This window comes from Lithobates pipiens, unplaced genomic scaffold, assembly GCF_037356315.1.
Source record: "Lithobates pipiens isolate NorthernLeopardFrog02 unplaced genomic scaffold, aLitPip1_a1.2 Scaffold_23, whole genome shotgun sequence".
In the NCBI taxonomy this organism is placed as follows: Eukaryota; Metazoa; Chordata; class Amphibia; order Anura; family Ranidae; genus Lithobates; species Lithobates pipiens.
In genome coordinates, this window is record NW_027507785.1 from 144,132,478 (window position 1) to 144,145,631 (window position 13,154).

The 13,154-nt window shown below is 45.5% G+C and overlaps 1 protein-coding gene across 9 annotated transcripts in view; it reads right to left on the reverse strand.

The window, feature by feature from the left end:
• The window catches only part of POLDIP3 (DNA polymerase delta interacting protein 3), a 606,971-nt gene that overhangs the window by 554,285 nt on the left and 39,532 nt on the right, over positions 1–13,154 (reverse strand). The window contains exon 2 of one of the 9 annotated variants that reach the window (XM_077452456.1): positions 11,325–11,472. The exons of 7 other annotated variants lie outside the window; for them this stretch is intronic. The gene's annotated coding sequence lies outside the window, so the exon portion shown is untranslated. Of the gene's footprint in view, positions 1–11,324; positions 11,490–13,154 lie in introns of all 9 variants that reach the window. One more of the 9 variants, XM_077452455.1, reaches the window with a different exon arrangement.

The window sequence follows — 13,154 nt, forward strand, 5'->3', positions numbered from 1 at the left end:
TTTCATCTTCTAAGGAATACATTTTTTCCTTGACGCAATAGGGTCTTAATATCTTATGTAGCATTTTTTTCTATACACTTCTTGGCTCAACAAATTAACTTTTTTTCTCTCCCCCTTCTCATGTTGGCTAAAAACTAGGGATGCACCGAAATTTCGGCCGCGTCAACATATCGGCCGAAAATGCCCTTATCGGCAATTTGCCGAAAGAGAAAAACGGCCGATAATGGAGCCGAAAATGGTGTGCCCATCATGAAAAGCTATATCTATATAGTGCGGGAGAGCCGTCTCCGCCGCCTGTTTGATCACAGCGCGGGAACATCACAGCTTTCAGTTCAATAGCTGTGTTTTCCCGGCCGCGCGCCATCACGTACAGCCCCTCCCCCTTGTCAGGGCACTTTGATAGACAGATCACCCGTAGGATTGGACGGATGATCTGTCTATCAAAGTGCCCTGACAAGGGGGAGGGGCTGTACGTGACAGCGCACGGCCGGGAACACACAGCTATTGAACTGAAAGCTGTGATGTTCCCCCGCTGTGATCAAACAGGCGACGGAGGCGACTCTCCTCCTCTTCTCTTCACAGGTTAGCTGCTATGAGGGGACACTGGCTGCTATGTGAGGGGACACACTGGCTGGCTGCTATGTGAGGGGACACACTGGCTGGCTGCTATGTGAGGGGACACACTGGCTGGCTGCTATGTGAGGGGACACACTGGCTGGCTGCTATGTGAGGGGACACTGGCTGGCTGCATTGTATCAATTGTATCATGTGTCATGTATCATGTGTGCAATTTCTGACCGTGTCATGTATCAAGTGTGCAATTTCTGACCATCTCCTGTACCACGTCCGCAGTCTCTGACCATCTCCTGTACCACGTCCCGTCTCTGACCATCTCATGTACCACGTCCCCTGTCTCTGACCATCTCATGTACCACGTCCCCTGTCTCTGACCATCTCCTGTACCACGTCCCCTGTCTCTGACCATCTCCTGTACCACGTCCCCAGTCTCTGACCATCCCCTGTACCACGTCCCCAGTCTCTGACCATCTCCTGTACCACGTCCCCAGTCTGACCATCTCCTGTACCACGTCCCCAGTCTCTGACCATCTCCTGTACCACGTCCCCAGTCTCTGACCATCTCCTGTACCACGTCCCCAGTCTCTAACCATCTCCTGTACCACGTCCCCAGTCTCTGACCATCTCCTGTACCACGTCCCCAGTCTCTGACCATCATCTGTACCACGTCCCCAGTCTCTGACCATCTCCTGTACCACGTCCCCAGTCTCTGACCATCTCCTGTACCACGTCCCCAGTCTCTGACCATCTCCTGTACCACGTCCCCAGTCTCTGACCATCTCCTGTACCACGTCCCCAGTCTCTGACCATCCCCTGTACCATGTCCCCAGTCTCTGACCATCCCCTGTACCATGTCCCCAGTCTCTGACCATCCCCTGTACCATGTCCTCAGTCTCTGACCATCCCCTGTACCATGTCCCCAGTCTCTGACCATCCCCTGTACCATGTCCCCAGTCTCTGACCATCTCCTGTACCATGTCCCCAGTCTCTGACCATCTCCTGTATAAAAATATTTTTTAAAAACAGTCATTTTCGGTATCGGTTTCGGCACCAAAAAACCCATTCGGTGCATCCCTACTAAAAACAATTAAATATGCTAATTTTCTGTGACACTAACATCATGGGCCAATGGAGTTTGCATATGTTTATGTATGTGTAATAAAAAAAAAAAAAATTATATATACACACACACACACACACACACACACACACACACACACACACATACCAGCTACGACTAAGGCTATTGCCGAAACACGTCAGCTTTATTGTTTTACTGTCACACTAATGTACCAATAAACGACACTTCAAGGATTACAGTGTTGCCGGATCTTCTTACTACGGTTGCTTTGAAGTGTGTTGGGACACATGGAGCCTCGGCACCTGTGAGAGTGGACCTGGTGTATGAATGGAGTTGCCCCTGCAGAAAGCGCAGTTACCTTTCTTCTTTTCCATTAAGATAAAAAGCACCCCAATACTTAGTTGAGGTCCATCTAAATCCAGCAATGTTACAGGAGTGCCTCAGCGGCCCAGGACTCTCATTGGCTGAGAAAGCAGCACCATTGGCTCCCGCTGCTGTCAAAGACAATCAAGAGTGAAAAGGGGGTAGGGCTAGGCTGCAGCTCCGTGCCCGAATGGACACAGGGAGCTGTGATTTGGCTGCCTCCATAGCAAGCTGCTTGCTGCGGTGGCACTTAACAGGAGGGAGGGGCCTTGGGAACTGGCATGGGGCTTGACAAGAAGATCTGGGCTGCTCGATGCAAATCCACTGCACGTTCTGTGTATAACATTTTTAGAAAAAAAAAAAAATATTATAAGACTTTAGTCTCTCTCAAAATTAACCACTTCAGCCCCGGACCATATGGCAGGTCAAAGACCAGAGGAGAGGACTTTTTACAATTTGGCACTTCACTGCTTTATCTGGTAATTGCGTTGTCATGCAAGGTTGTACCCAAACGAAATTTGCGTCTTTTCCCACAAATAGAGCCTTCTTTTGATGGTATTTGATTGCCTCTGCGATTTTTAATGGAAAAAAAGACAGAAAAAAAAAAAATGATATTTTCTACTTTTTGTTAGAAGAAAAATACAATAAAACTAAAATTTTAGTCATACATTTAGGCCAAAATGTATTCAGCCATATGTCTTTGTTTTAAAAAAAAAAAAAGTCAATAAGCGTATAATTATTGGTTTGTGCAAAAGTTATAGCGTCTACAAAATAGAGTTCCTGGAATTAACACAGCTTTTAGTTTACGACTCCCCATCTAATTTCTTGAGGTGCTAAAATGGCAGGGCAGTAAAACCCCTTGTCCCAAGTGATGGGATAATGACAAAAAAAACAAAACAAAAAAAACATTTTTATAAACATTTGTCACTAAATACATATATTGCTCACACATGCCATATGTGGAATTGCACCCCAAAATACATTTTACTGTTTCTCGTAAGTATGGGGATGGGAATACCACATGTGTGGGACTTTCTGGGAGCCTGGCCGCGTACAGGGCCCCAAAAACCAAGCACCACCTTCAGGATTTCCAAGGGCATACATTTTTGATTTCACTCCTCACTACCCATCACAGTTTTGAAGGCCATAAAATGCCAAGAAGGCACATACCACCCCCAAATGACCCCATTTTGGAAATTAGACACCCTAAGCTATTTGCCAAGAGGCATTGTGAGTATTTTGCAGCTCTCATTTGTTTTTGAAAATGAAGACAGACAAGAAAAATATATATATTTATTTTTAAAATTTTCAACACTGACAAAAAGCGAGATCTGCAAAATATTCGCCATACTTAACAAATAGCTTGGGATGTCCATTTTCCAAAATGGGGTAATTTGTGTGTGTGGGGGGGGGGGGGGGGGGTTGTGCGATTCGGGCATTCCATGGCCTTTGAAACTGATAGGCAGTGAGGAGTGAAATCAGCCTTTGAAAGCGGTGCTTGGTTTTCGGGATCACGTACCTGGCCAGGCTCCCAAAAAGTCCTTCATGTGGTAACCACGTACTCAGGAGAAGCAGCAGATTGTATTTTTGGGTGTAATACCACATATGCCCATGGCATGTTTGAGCTATATATCATTTAGGGACAACTTTTTGTTTTATTTTTATTTATTTCACAAAGTTTGTTATTTTCCCACAACTTGAGGCAAAAAATAATATATTCCATGGAAAAGAAAAAATATTGCACTAAAATTATACTTGTATATCTGTGAAAACTGTATCAAGAAAAATATTTCTAAAATAAATATTTAAAGCAATTTCTATTGTATCTTTTAGTTACGTATTAACCATTTTGGGCTATACATAAATTCCCCCTCTAAAAGTATTATTTTTGCAATGATTCCTTTTTGTAATGAATCCCCTTTTTTCAATATGGGCTTTGTAAATACATTTTGAGGTAATTTGTGTACATGCAAGCCCAATGTGGAGAGTGTTTTTATTTTAAGCCATTTGGTCATCACTGTTTATGTTCCCAGCCAAGGGACTACAACATTGATGGCTTCCGGGTCTTTCTGCTGTGTGTCAGCAAGGTTTGACTCGTATTTGCGATGGTGTTCTGGCAGAAGTGATGTTGTTGTATTGATATTACAGTTTGTTCTGCAGTGTCTGACGCTGTCCTCATTCCATAGTAAGGATTGGTCTACACCACATCTATTGAATGAATGGGCGGAAGTGATGTTATGCGTGGATCGTGCTCCTTTGGCCGCTGCTTTACATCTGCAAGCTGCTTGAGTTTAAGCCATTATATTCGGGACAAAAACAAACTTTTAGAACACTTATTTTATATATATATATATATATATATATAGTTGTGCATTGGAGTAATTTTGAATTAGTTTGTTGACCGGAAGTACATCCGTTAAACTGGAAGCGACACTAACTTCCGTCCAATTCCGCAATTCAGTTTGGGGGTCACATGGGCGGCACAGTGGTGTAGTGGTTAGCACTCTCACCTAGCAGTAAATAGGGTTGCTGGTTCGAATCCCAACCACAACACTACCTGCTAGGAGTTTGCATGTTCTCCCTGTGCCTGCGTGGGTTTCCTCCAGGTACTCCAGTTTCCTCCCACAATCCAAAGACATGCAGGTAGGTAAATTGGCTTCTGTTCAAAATTGGCCCTAGTATATAAATAGGGACCTTGGCTGTGGGCCCCTTGAGGGCAGGGACAGATGTGAGTGTGCATTGTACAGGGATAGGGGCAATTCTAGACACTCACTTAGGTTAAACTGGATGGACTGGTGTCTTTAATCAACCTTACTATTATTTAAGCGTGATGATGCTAGTATGTATCCATATCCCAGATGACATCTTAGAGGACGAAACATGTCAGGAGGACCTTACTAACCACATCACACCATTCTTCACAACAAAATTTGAATAAGCCTGTCCTTTACTTCACAAGTGTTTTTAATCTTTATTATGCACAATTAAATATCTCTTGACGTTATTACACTGAGTTTTTTCTGCCATGATTTACTATGCACGAGTATGTGGAGATTTGATGACCGCCCTTCCTTTGCTGCTCATCCCCTGAGACTTTGGAAACATCGTACTGCGTGACGCATTGGTGACCATTTTGAAGCAGGGACCTGCTATATTTACCACAAAGCTAATCACGACTTGAGAGGCATGTGCCTTTTCAGGTCTGAGTTCTGCTAAGCCTCATTGCTAGGGTGGTGGTGTTGTCAGCAATCCCTCTTTTTGAGCACCTTATGGTTTCATCACACAACTACACGGAAGTAGTTACTATTTACACTGTTTTTCACATTCTTTAGAACTGGTTTTATAATGTTAATGTCCTTATGGGATTTCTACTAGTACCACTTATCACAAATTTAATAATTAATTTTGTATCTACATAGGATGTGATTTCTTGAAAGTTTTCAAAGATATACACATATTTTAGCGCAATATTCTTTTTCTCATCCATTTCTATATTCAGCCGTTAATCATTCGGTGAGGTTTGCAGCTTTATATGAAGCTTTTTTGTCTCAGTATTGACTGCAATTTTTCATAAAATATTCCATGGACTCATGTTTCTCAGCAAATAGCTTGGGTGTCTACTTTCCAAAATGGGGTCACTTCTAAGCTACAAAAGGCAGGGAAATAGTGGTTGTCCTGAAAGGCTCTTAAAAAAACCGTCACAGGTAAATCTATTTATGCCTTTCTCAAATTGCCTTTCAGGACAACCCTGGAGAGGATAGCTGATTAACTTAGCCTAGGGTGGCAGCACTGCCTGTAGCTCCTTCCTGCCAAAGGCTTAATCGGCGGCTGACAGTAAGTCCAACCTGTAATGTCGGAGAAATGTTGAGTAGTTTGACCAAGTAGCCGCCTTGCAGATTTGATCAGGCGTAGCACCAGCCCTTTCCGCCCAGGAACCTGCCATTGATCTTGTGGAATGAGCAGCAGTACCTGAGGGTGGTATTTCTCCTTTAGCTCCGTAGCGTCCACAATTAACCATCTAAGCCACCTGCCCAGAGTGCTTTTAGAAGCCTTCTCCTCTTTACGAGGGCCTGAGAAAATTTCCAAGAGGGCGTTTGATTTTCTGACTTCCTTAGTGATAGATAAAAATTGAAGGCGGCACCTCCTTACGTCCAAAGTATGGAATGCTGCTTCTCCTGTATTGGCAGGAGTCGAGGAGAAAGTGGACAACAATATTTCCTGCGAGCGGTGAAAGTTTGAAGAAACTTTGGGCAGGAAAGCTGGGTCTACCTGAAGAACCTTTAAGAAAAGGTTCCGTGACTCCCAAGGCATGACGCTTGCTGACTCTTCTTGCCCAAGTAATGGCTACTAAAAATAATAGAACTACATTTTTTTAACAATGCCTCGTGTAAGGGCTCAAACGGTGTCCTCGTGAGACCCTGCAAACCAATAGATAAGTCCCAACTGGGAAAATTTCTGAGGGCTACCAGCCTATTTCGTGCAAGTGCCCTGAAGAATCTTGAAATTAAAGTTTCTGGATAGAGTCTTTTCAAAATAAACTGAAAGAGCCGCCATGCCCTTCTCCATTCCGTCATGGACAAATTCAAAAAGACTGATACATTTTTTTACCTAAAAGCTTTTAGGGGTACAATAGGAATTCAACTTCTTTCAAACCTTCAGGTATATGGTGCAAGTTACCTCCTTTCTGCTGGAAAGTAGGGTCTTTACTAATTTATCAGATAAACCCTTGGTTTTTAGGGAGGCAATCTTCCTCAGAAGCCAAGCAGTTAGATGTAACGGGTCTGCTTCCAGATGAACCACTGAGCCCTGTGTTAGAAGGTCCTCCCTGAACAGCAGCTTCCATGGAGGATCTGTGGCCAAATTTAGTAGTGTTGTAAACCAGAGTATTTTTGGCCTTAACGGTGTGACCAGGATCACGTTAATCGTTTCTTCTCTGAACTTGCTTAAGACCATCGGTATCAGAGGGAGGGGGGGGGGGGGGGAGGCATAGCACAGTTGGTAATGCCATGGATGTGCGAGCGCATGTATGCCTATGGCTTGGTCTTCAAGAGAAAAAAAGGGAAGAGAAAAGAAGTTGGGAACATTTGAGTTTTTTTGGATGGCGAACAGGTCTACTTGGGGCTGCCCCAATGCTCTGGAGATAAAGCAGAAAAATTTCCAGATTCAGACTCCATTCTGCTTCCACCAGCCTCCTCCTGCCGAGTACATCTGCTAGCAGATTCTGCGAACCCTTTAGGTCATGGTTCTTCAAACTACGGCCCTCCAGTTGTTCAGGAACAACAATTCCCATCATGCCGAGTCATGTCTGTGAATGTCAGAGTTTTACAATGCCTCATGGGATGTGTAGTTTGGCAACAGCTGGAGGGCCATAGTTTGAGGATCCCTACTTTAGGTGAATTGCCAACAGATGTCGCATTCTCTTCTGCCCAGGAGAACATTTGACTGGCTTGTTCCGTAAGACCTCTACTCCTGGTTCCTCCCTGTTTGAGCATGTATGCTACAGCAGTCATATCGTCCGAAAGGACCTGAACGTGATGTCCCCTCACCGTTTGCTGAAAGGCTAGGAGACCTAAAAAGATAGCTTTTAGTTCACCAGTTTGACGACCTTCGGGCTTCTGCATTGGACCAAGTCCCCTGCAAAGTTAGAAAGTCCAGGTGGGCTCCCTAACCACACAAACGTGCATCCGCTTGTCTAGTGGAAAGACCCAGGAAAGACCCTTCGTCAGGTTGGCCGAGTCCCTCCACCACCACAGTGCTCGTTTCACCTTTGAGGTAAGTCTGATCTGTTTTTTCCAGTGAGACTTGATGTGACCAAGTCTGTAGGATGTTCAACTGGAGTGGCCTAGAATGAAACCTGGCCCATTGTATATCTGGGATCAATGCCGTATTAAGTCCTAATACTGCCAAGGCTGATCGGACTGAGAATGAACAATTCGTTTGAATTTGTTTTACTGCTGTTAAGATTATCTCCAACTTTGAAAGTGGTAAGAAAACTTTCTGGAGGACTGAATTGATCGTATAGCCCAGTAACATAATTTCTTGACTTGGTTCTAGATTCGACTTCTCCAAGTTGAGGAGCCACCCCAAGTCCCTGAGGTGTATCTGTGATATCTGTAGATTTGTTACTACTTACTCCCTGGAGTCCATAAAGTACAGGTCGTCCAGATACAGGATGACAGAAATTCCTCTAAACATCAGCGGCTCTAGGGCTCCCGCCATTATTTTTTTTTTAATTCTGGAGGGAGATGAGTGAACCAGGTGCCAGACCGATGTCCCTAGGTTGACAGCCATTCGGAGGAAATGTTGGGAGGCCTGGGCAATCGGGATGTGTAGATAGGCATCCCTCAGGTCTACGAAGCCATGAAGCAGTCTGGAGTCAACAGTCTCATTATTTAATGCATTGTGTCCATGTGGAAATGCTTGTAACGGATTGATCTGTAAGATTTTTAGATTCAGAACCAACCGATAGTTCTCTGAAGGCTTTTTTTTCCCCCACAAAGATGTTTCAGGACCTGGACGATTACTTCCTACTGGATCAGATCCTGAAATAGGCACACAATTGCGGAAGCTTTGTCTCGGTCCCTTGGCAGGGCTCTAACATAAAACCTACCTGGGGGAGGCTCTGAAATCCAGACTGTAACCCGAGCGATAACATTCCTTACAAACAGGCTTGGAGATGTTCTGCTCTATTGTAGGAGGAAAGCGGACAATCTCCCCCCCCCCCCCCACCGGGACCAGACTGTCACTTGTTTTTGGGCGGTTGGTCACGAGGAGATCTTAAAATAACTCCACCTCTACCCTTACCCTTTTGGAGGGCCCAATGGCTTTTGTTATCTTCCCTACCCTTATGGGGCTGTTGTACAGCACGAAAATTCTTCTTAGCTGCCTGCTTCTTCTTGGCAAGGAAAGTCTTCTTGTCGTCGGCTGTCCTTTCCAGGATGGTCTCCAGATCCGGACCGAAAAGGAGAACCCCCAAGAAAGGCAAGCTGCACAATTTAAAATTTTGGAGGCTGTGTTGCCAGACCAAGTTTTTAGCCCGACTACTCGTCTGGCTGAATTCACCAGGGCCAATGACCTGACTGCCATTTTAATTGATTGGGCTGATGAGTCGGCCATGTACTTCACTGCTTTCAGGATTAACGGAAAGGATTTCAAAAAGATCCTTTAGTGATGTTTCTGCCTCAACGAGACTCTTCAGCTTTTCCACCCAGCACTCCAGATTACTTGCCACCACCATGGAAGCCATAGCTGGTTTTAGAGTGGCCAACGTGGAATTCCATGCTTTTTTCAAGAGGGAATCTGCCCTTGTATCCATTGCATCCTTGAGTACCCCCATGTCCTCAAAGGCCAGGTCTGTGCGACGAGACACTTTCAAAAAAGCAGCATCTACCTGTGGGTTTTTATTCCACACTTCCGACTGTGTCTTCAAAAGGGAACCCGTCTTTTGAGGGTTTTTGAAAGGAAAGGGCCCCTCTGGATTCTTCCACTCCCTCCTGACCGTATCAGATAACACCCTATATTTGGTGTCATCCAGACCCTGGTACATTTTATCATGGACAGACAATTGGACTCTCTTCTTGAATATCAAGAGTCGTGTCAACAGCTTTCAAAGGGTCGTCAACCACTTCTTAAAACAGCTTGTACCTAGAGCTACAGCTGTCATCCTACACTTCCACCTCATCCTCTGAATCCATGAGGGAAAGAAGAGTAGAGTACTTAGCCCAAAAACCTCTACTGGCCTGGGGGGTAGATGCCCTGGGACTAGATGGTGGTTGCTTACTATCAATTTGGCCTGCTTGGCTCTGGACCAGCAGCATCTTGGCAGAGCTCAATGAACTTGCAAGCTCACAGACCGAAGCAATCAAGTCCTTATATTGTTAGGAGGTTTCCTCCTCAAGATCTTTAATGCATGATCTGCATAAGGTCTTTTGCCATGAGTCTCCAAGAGGATTCTTGCATGAGGGGCCCTTTCTCTGACCTGGTGGGTTTGAATGTTTCACTTTCACCAAAACTTTTTCCTGCAATCAAAATAGTGTCATCTCACTCCTACTGCAAAACACAAACCCATTTATTGGTGCTTCTAACACACAGACCACCACCACCAATCAGAAAGAAACAGAGAGACCTGCCCCCCGCAGTGTTGAATCAAAGCCAGCAAACACCACCAACAGACTACAGGATCCGAGAGAAGTAACCTCTGGCTCTGTAGTAAAAGGCTCCCATAGGAAGGAACATAACAAAAACAGCTTACAGCCCATAAGGAGACGAATAGAAGGTACCACTGTGCGTTTCTTACCTCAGTCTGACTGGTGACCGTTTCCACCGTCGCCGACTGCCTTTAGTCCATCTTGCAGAGAGAGCAGGGGGGGGGGGGGGTCATCTGCTGGCTGGAAATGGAAGCACCAGTCAATAGACCCGCCCCCCTGGCCTCTGCGTTCCAGGCGACCGGAACCACTCGTCACCACACCCACGCAGGAAGCCACGTCACTGGCCACGTCTCTCGCCCGCCAGGGAAACCTGGAATCCACTAATGTGGCGAAAAACCACTGAACAGTGGCACATCATCCAGCTGAGCCATACTTTGGACATTTCGACGCCTCGACCTCCTGCTGGCCACTGCTCTGCTGAGCTGGGAGAGACTGGCGACTCCAGAACACCCTCCGTTCATACCAGGAGGATGCTGGGATGGTCCCTGCACACTAGGCAGAAAATACATCTCAGAGATAGGAAACATTGTGCAAATATTTGTAGGAAGAAGAATTAATGAGATCGCTAATTCCAGACACCACAGTGTGCCTGCATGAACTCCAAACCGTGCCCGATCACCGTAAATCTAAGTTATGCTCACCAGATAGCAAGCATTAAGGGCAGTTGGCTAAACCCAACCTAGGGCCTTTACGCTCACAGATGTCCACACCAGGAAACAGCATACACTAGATCCGTTCGGAATCCATACATTCTTACAATTTGAGCTGCCGAACCAAGATGTACCCTCAAGTTAAATATAAATAAACATAAGAGAAGGCTCAGGCAGCAACCTAATATTGGCCACTAGAGGGCCTCTCCTCAAATAAAACCCCAAGATCATCAGCAGCTAGTATTCCCAAATACTCAGTCCATAGTTCAAGTCCAAACTAGCAGAGGTTCAATGATTTCCTAAAGAAATATACACCATAGCAACTTCAACGCAACCATCCATCAAATGAGTACACCAAAAGTAGTTGGATCTGTATGTGCATTATAATTAATCGAATTTAGTCAATTAATAAAAAAAAACTTAAAAAAAAGACGGAGTTAGACTTACTGGTAACTCTTTTTCTAGGAGTCTTCCAAGACAGCCTCTGAGACATAGGGCTCCTCCCTCCGGGACAGGAAACACATTCACCCAAAAAGGTTAAAAGGCGGTCCTCCAGGCCTTCCCCTTCAGTTTCCACATGAACCGCCGAAAGGCTCTGAAAAACATAACACGCTGGCACAACATTAGAATATATCCTTATACTCCAACCAAAAAACTCTGGGTGGGAAACCAGGCTGTTCTGGAAGGCTCCTAGAAAAAGAGTTACCGGTAAGTTTAACTCCAGTTTTCTCTTATCATCAAGGACAGCCTCTGAGATGATAAGCAAGAAACGTACTCTGCTAAGGCGGGACCACTGCCTGGAGGAGCTTTCTCCCAAATGCTTGATCCTTATCAGCAGCCAGGTCCAATCGGTAATGCTTTGCAAACGTGGAGTAGCTGGACCACGTCGCCGCTCTTAAGATCTCCTCTGGAGTGGCACCGGCCTTCTCTGCCCACGAAGCCGACACCGCCCTAGTTGAATGTTCCTTAACTAGAGGCGCATGCCTCTCTGCCAACCTGTATGCCTCTAAAACCGTCATTCTAACCCATCTGGCGATGGTGGATTTAGATGCCTTAAGTCCTTTGCGTGACCCCGCAAAATTTACAAACAGATTCCGACTTCCTGAATTCTTTGCCAACTTATAAATAAACTAAAAGGCTACACCTAACATCAACTAAACTAAACACCCCTTCCTCATCACCCTCTGAGGAGGAGTAAAATGTTGGCAGGATAATGTCTTGCATTCTGTGAAAAGTAGAAGCAACCTTGGGGAGGAAACTAGGATCTGTTTTGAGCACAACCCTATCCTCCAAAAATCAACAAAAAAGGCTCTCTAATCGAGAACGCCTGCAACTCACTCTCCTAGCTGAGGTAATTGCAATCGAAAAGGCTGTTTTTAGGGAAACCCATTTAACATCAGATTTCTCCAGAGGCTCGAAGGGACTTCTTGTGAGAGCATCAAGCACCAAGGTTAAGTCGCAGGAGGGACAGGTTCTGATATTTACAGGCCTGGACCTGGAGAGGGCTTTAAAGAATTTTTTTTTTACAAAATGATCTTGCTGCAGGGGGACCTGAAGAAAGACGCTTAAAGCGGCAGCCTGGACCTTCAGGGTGCTGACAGAAAGCCCTAATTCCACCCCTGCCTGGAAGAAGTCCAGCACTGCTGGAATACCTGGATCTTTCTGGCCCTGTTCCATCAGCTAGGAATTGAACCTCTTCCACACCTTGGTGTAAATGGCCCTGGTCACTGGATAACGGCATTCTAAAAGAGTCTTAATGACCCTTTTTGAAAAACCTTGAGCCCTCAGCAGCTGTTCTTCAGATACCACACTGCAATCCAGAGGGTCTCTATTTGAGGAAGCCGGATAGGACCCTGTGTAAGTAGATCCTCCCTCCTCAGAAGATGAATCAGAGGATATATTGCCAATTTCTGTAGGACTGCAAACCAAGCCCTTCTTGGCCAAAACGGAGCCATTAGGATGAGATCCGTTGCCTGGGTCTGAAATTTTTGAAGGACTGCCGCCACCAGTCATACTGGGGAAAAGGCATAGCACAGGCCGAAGTGCCAGGCACTGGCGAGGGGCATCTATCCCTTTGGCTTGATCCTGAGAGTGCAGGGAAAAGAACTGAGCAACCTTCTTGTTGGTTTCTGAAGCGAACAAATCCATCTCTGGTATGCCCCAAGTCCTCACCACCTGCTCTAACACATCCTGGTTGAGAGACCATTCCTCCTGTTTGACACGCTGGCGACTGAGAAAGTCCGCCAGCGAGTTCGGAGTCCCCTTTAGATGAACGCT